The following is a 7013-nucleotide window of genomic DNA, read 5'->3' on the forward strand; positions in this document are numbered from 1 at the left end:
ATGATATACATATGAAGTGGGTAAAACGGTTGGTAAACATTATTAAAGGGACCAGTATTCATTGTAGGGCAGCAGTCAATAAGGTGCAGGGTAGATTACTGGGTGGTAACCGGCTAGTAAATTGACAAAATATCAATATAATCATTCAAATAAATCCATTCATAACTAGAAATGTGTTTTATTCGATTATACAGTATGTAAATGAGCAATGAGGGCATTCAACTGTTTGTAGACAGTCACAAGTCTGACAAATGTTTTGGGGAAATACTGGCTGAAGAACTTCCCTACTTTGTGCATATGAAGCAATGCAACTTCTTTGAGAATTTCTCAAATGATGAATAATAAATTAATGTCTCTTGCATAACTCTGTAATTCGATAGAATAGTAGAATACTACTGTTTTCTCTGTTCTATTTTGGCTGGACATTTGCCTAAAGAGCATCTGCTCTCTCCCTCATTTTACACCTTTCCTTTTCCTCTTTATCTAGTATACTACACCGCCAAGTGGTCAAGTTGAATCATCTTATATTCTGCAACTCCATCCAGTTGTTGAGGGGACTGTTGAGTACTCACTTTATAAAATTGGTTGTAAAGTTTTTGGCAGAATGGAAACTTTTTCAGATTCTATGCCAAGGAGTGGGTAGGTTTCGACTGTATATCAATTGTCAGGCCAACACACTACTCACTGCCTTCAACAGTAAAGATGAGGTAAGAAGCTTAAGAGACAGGATCTCATAGACAAAACAGCATCTTTGACATTCCTGCTTCCTGCTGAAATTTGTGTAATTTCTGTTATACTAGTAATTTCTCGAATTGACATGGTATAACACAGTAACTCTAGACCACCTTTACTCCACACACAGAGAAGTGTACAAAGCTCTCCCTCGCCCTCCATTTGGCAAATCTGACCATAATTCCGTCCTCCTGATTCCTGTGTACAGGCAAAAACTAAAGCAGGAAGCACCAGTGACTCGGTCAATAAAGAAGTGGTCAGATGACGCAGATGCTAAACTACAGAACTGTTTTGGCATTGAATATGAAAGCACAGCCGCAAGCTGCCCAGTGACACGAGCCTACCAGACAAGCTAAATTACTTCTATGCTTGCTTCGAGGCAAGCAACACTGAAGCATGCATGAGAGCATCAGCTGTTCCGGACGACTGTGTGATCATGCTCTCCTTAGCCGATGTGAGTAAGACCTTTAAACAGGTCAACATTTGCAAGGCCGCAGGGCCAGACTGATTACCAAGACGTGTACTCCGAGCATGCGCTGACTCTCCTCCTATGCTTTTCTCCTTATCTCCTCTCCATATCTCCTCTCTTGCTATAAACCTCCCATCCCATTTGTCTCTCTTGTTCAGAGGGAGTCATAGTTATGACAGTATCCTCTCTCTTTCTTGTCTCTCTCTCTATCTCTCTCTCTCTCTCTCTCTCTCTCTCTCTCTCTCTCTCTCTCTCTCTCTTTTACAGAGCTGGGTTTCTATAATGGCTCTGTGTCTCAGAGAGTCCAACCCCTGGTGCGCTTCTTCAGACAGACCTCTGGGGCCATCGGCTGGGCCTACTGCGACTGCCACCAGGGTAGGTTTATAGCAAAAATACTTTATGTATACATAGAGATAATATACTAAGCAAATCCAGTATTATATGCCGGGCCTCAGTGATTCCACTGAGCCCGTCCTCCTATAGCTCCTCCCATCAGCCTCCCTTGCTGTACAGAGTATCTACTCTGTTTTTTTTCCAGACAATTGATTGGCTGATGTACCTGTCCTTCTCAGAAGTGGACGTGTGGAGGTGTACCTCAATGGTCAGTGGGGGCGGTGTGTGACTGTCATTGGACAGACATAGATGCCAGTGTGAGCTGCAGACAGCTGGGGTTGGGGTAAGAGAGTTGTAGGAGTGTGTATGTTTGTGTGTGTGTGCCTCCTCATTGAGATCGGCATTGTAGCATCGCAGCATTTCCGTTTCAACTGTAAGACTGTGTGTGTGTGTGTGTGTGTGTGTGTGTGTGTGTGTGTGTGTGTGTGTGTGTGTGTGTGTGTGTGTGTGTCTGTCTGTCTGTCTGTGTGTGTCTCCTCAGTGAGATCGGCACTGCTTTGGAGCAGTCCAGGTTCGGCTCGGGCTCCGGCCTCTTCCATTACGAGCGGCTGAGTTGCCGTGGAGATGAGAGCTCCGTCAGCCAATGCCAGAGCAGGACATTTGTTACCGGGGACTGTAGCCATGGAAACGAGGCGGGAGTTGTGTGTGCTTCACCAGAAGGTCAGTAGGAAGCTAGAGAGAAGGAAACACAGTGCGTACCTCGTGCCCCTACTCAGCATCCATATTGTGCTGTTGTATCCTCCCCCAGGCAGTGGTCTTCCTCTATGATTGGTTGGAGTAGAAGAATACTTTGAGGGGCGTGTTGAGGTGTTCCACAGTGGTAGGTGGGGGTCTGTCTGCGATGACCAATGGGACCACAGAGATGCAGAGGTGGTCTGTCAACAGCTGGGCTTCGGGTGAGTGTGAGAGAGAGAGAGAGAGAGAGAGAGAGAGAGAGAGAGAGAGAGAGAGAGAGAGAGAGAGAGAGAGAGAGAGAGACTATAGGAGTAAATATATTGAAGCTAGAGGAAGAGTCATTATTGTTGTTTTGACCCATGTGTGTTTAGGGGTGTGGCGAAGGCCTGGTCGTGGGCTCACTTCGGACAGAGCTCAGGTCCCATCCTATTGGACGCCGTGAGGGGTCTTCACTGACATTTTCAACCTGTCCCCAACTGAGTCTGTAATACCAACATGTTTCAAGCAGACAATCATAGTCCCTGTGCCCAAGAACACTAAGGTAACCTGCCTAAATGACTACCGACCCATAGCACTCAAGTCTGTAGCCATGAAGTGCTTTGAAAGACTGGTGATGGTTTACATCAACACCATTATCCCAGAAACCCTAGACCCAATCTGCCTCCAATAGAACCACAGATGATGTAATCTCTATTGCACTCCACACTGCCCTTACCCACCTGGACAAAAGGAACACCTACATCAGACTGCTGTTCATTGACTACAGCTCAGTGTTCAACATAATATTGCCCTCAAAGCTCATCACTAAGCTAAGAACCCTGGGACTAAACATATTTCACTGTAAGGTGATTTCACTGTACACCTGTGACAAATTACATTTGATCTGATTTAATGCGTGGGTTCAATTCAATTGAATTCATAATATTTAAATCTCCAAGGGACAGTTATTGCTGGGCATAAAAGGCCATAGGCTGCGTGCAAACAATAGGCCTATAATGAAAACATGATCATAAATAAACTACAGGACCGGTGGCGACCCGTAATTCAGGGCAGGTGGGGCAGTTTCGACCCCCACCTGTTTAGCACAAAAATATATATACAGTACCAGTCAAAAGTTTGGAAAACACCTACTCATTTCTTTATTTTTACTATTTTCTACATTGTAAAATAATAGTAAAGACATCAAAACTATGAAATAACACATATGGAATCATGTAGTAACCAAAAAAGTGTTAAACAAATCCAAATATATTTTACATTTGAGATTCTTCAAAGTAGCCATCCTATGCCTTGATGACATCTTTGCACACTCTTGGCATTCTCTCAACCAGCTTCACCTGGAATGCTTTTCCAACAGTCTTGAAGGAGTTCCCACATATGGTGAGCACTTGTTGGCTGCTTTTCCTTCAGTGTGGGCAACATAAGAAAACAACTGGCTCTCTTCAACAAGAGGAGGTATTGGATTAAGAATTTTACTCTGAAATACAAACAGGATCTCTTGATGCAATATAAATATATATGTTACATTTTAATTGTATTTCATCAATTAACTGAAGGCACACTTTGGCATCACCTGTGATATTTCTCCTTAAAATCATGATTTATTTAGCCTATACCGTTTTTGTAATTTAGTACTGCTAATAATACCTTTTATTTGTATGATCGACTTGACATGAAACAGTAATAAACACACAGCAACTTTGATATTGCTAGTGCAATATTAATGCTGGGGCAGTAGAGGGAGCTAGGCATTAGTGTAAGTATGTGAAAGCCTAGAGAGGAGGTAGATAGTGCCTGTCAGGACTCAGGGGAGAGGGTGTTGATTGACCTGACTAACTTGGGCTCAAATGGGATTATGTGACACTCTGCTTTATGGTCCGACACCTTGGGAGGAGGAAGTGCCAACAACAGTTCAAATGCTGGATGGTAATAATTGTATTTTTCAAGGTAGATATGGAAGTCAAGTTGAAAGCACTTGAGTGTCACTTCACTTGGGGCATAAGGAAGGCTGACATTAAGGAACTGGACAGCCTTCCTGAAAAACTCCTGTATTGCATCATGAAGTTCAGCACTCTGAACCATGCCATACATTTCAACTTACTAGCCTTTCTGAGCCACCTGGAGGAAAACAATGTTAGTGCTCTTGAGTATCTCCACAAGGCTGAGAGTGCATTGAAGAATAGACAGGATGATACATAGTTACTGGTAACCTATGCTAACTTTGCATGGGTTCACTATCACTCAGGGAACATGAATGATGTGGATGCCTACACTCTAAAACATTTCAGCCACTCAGTAGCCAGTATATTACTGTAAATTTACAGTACATTTCTTGCAGCACAGAAGCCAGTAAATTACTGTAGATTTACAGGACCTTTACTGTAACAAAAATGTATAACATATAACTGGAACACCTTACTAGAGTACCATGCTGTATTTCTAGAATTTACAGTGCATTACTGGAAGCACAGTGGTTAGTAAACTGTTGCAGATTTACATTGCAGGTCACTAGTGTCAACAACAGGTAGTATTTATGTATGTATTTGATATTTCAATATTTTCAATACCTATTTTGTAATTTGTATTTCACTGGCCCGAACTAGATTTCATGTAGCCTATTTTGTAAGAGTTTATTTAGAATACTTTTATTTTGTATTTTCTAATACAAATATATACTTGCAAGTAACACCTCTCTCCATCTTATCCTCTCAGCCTCTATGAGTGCCATCTCATGCTTATCAATTGTTTCCCTTTTTTTGCTGCTTATTGCCAGTTCTTTCCATGTTTTCATGCAGTTTCGGTGTTCTGGACTGGTGTCTTGTGAAGTCAGCAAAGAACTTGCATGTTTCCAGTCTGTCAGTCCTGGGTTTGCTAAATACATTTTCTTCTTAGAAACGAGTTTGCAGCAGAAGCAGAAGAGGCTGTTGTTTCTTTCAGAAAACACCAACCAACTTCAAGGTCTTTCTTCTTCCATCACTCTCATTCCGTGGGAAAACAAAGTTAGGTGGTACCTCACTTGGTCCTCTGCAAACTAGTTGTGTCCGGATTCTGTCAGTCAGAACTTAAGGTCAGTCAGCAGGGTCTGTAGACAGTGGTTCATCCTCAGCAGCAGGATTTGGTGAGGATGCTGCTACAGGCATTTATAACAGAGAGCACATGGGCATAAGATTACACACGTTATTCACAGCATTTATAGTGGTGGAACATCCCACATACATACCCTGTAATAATAAAATAAACATTGTTACCTACAATATGGAAACTTAAAACTTAACAAAAGGGAAATTATTTATTTTGTTTATGTTATGCAGGGTTGCACGCATAAACACATGTGCGTGTACCAACACAAATGTGCACATGTACACAAACACACCTGAAGAATCCTGCTGGTGAGAACTGGAAGTAAATGGTTCTTCATCCTCATCCTCAGGCTCAGACAACATTTGTGAAGAGGCCTGTGTGGCTGAGGAGGTGGATGGCTCCTCACCCTGGCCAGTGCCAGAGAGTGCTCCAAAATATTTCAGAAGTGCCCCTGAATTTGCATTGAAATACAGTATATGAGTCTGACACCCTAACTACATTTGTTGCACAATTAAAATATACATGTCATTATGCACAATTTATCAAACTTTCAGAATAGGAACCAAATTAACCCCACAACCTCCTTGGTTAATTCTAGGCATAAGACACCTCAAAATACTCAATATATCACAAAAGATACAAAATATCAGCATAATATAGACGTCTTTTAAGTTAGCCATGTATGTATTCTCCGGACTATTTTGGTCCTGTGTTTTGGGCTGGTTAATTGTATGCGCCCTGTGTGTTGGCGTGACCGTTTTGTGCGCCAGAGAATAAATTGACACTCTACTGAACCCTGCTCTCTGCGCCTGATTCCACCCACCACTCCTAGTATCTCGTGACAATGTCACCTCAATGAAAGTTAACCAAATCAATAATGTGCTAGTTAGGTTGTAATCATTTTGCTGCAGGCTACACACATTATCATGATGAAACTGTGTGAAATGATATCCAATGTTATGTAAGCTAGTTGGACAAAAAAACAGAATATTGTCATCCTATGTGTTATAGCATAGCAAGCAACATAGGCTAACAAACATAAGTGTTAAACTAGCCTATTTCATTCAATGCATAATATTATACTCATAAAGAGATGATATAGTTGCATACCTTTATCTTTTGCATGTTTCTCCTCTTCTTGTTTCTCATTTTTTCCCTAAACTGGGCATCTGATGTCTTAGACCTTTTCTTATCCATTTGTGTTGATTTGGCACTGGAGCATCAGTACATTACCCATCCCCCAACACTGTCAACCAAGAGTCAAGACTAAACCAATTCACCTTGGTGGTGTGCAGACTGGTTTTGGATTTCGCACAAACCAGAAACAAATGCAACAATACTGTGTTGTGTCTTTGGCTATGCTGGATTAATTGATATGACATGCTATTCTATAAAATAATTTCTCCATAATTAATATTACCTGATTTAGCTAATCATGTAAATGTAATTAACTAGAGAGTCGGGCACCACAAAATAATGTTTATAGAGCTGTTATCTTCCGAATAAACTCTTCAAGACGTAGTAATATTTTACATCAATAGCAGTCAATATCAATAGTCATCTTAATTCAGTCTCATCTGAAAGTTGTAAATTATTTTATCTGCACGAACCCTGGCTAACAAGTTGAATCAGCAATACAAAATTGGGTTTAATTATTTATTTA

Source organism: Oncorhynchus nerka, linkage group LG23 (genome assembly GCF_034236695.1).
Source record: "Oncorhynchus nerka isolate Pitt River linkage group LG23, Oner_Uvic_2.0, whole genome shotgun sequence".
NCBI classification, from domain to species: domain Eukaryota; kingdom Metazoa; phylum Chordata; class Actinopteri; order Salmoniformes; family Salmonidae; genus Oncorhynchus; species Oncorhynchus nerka.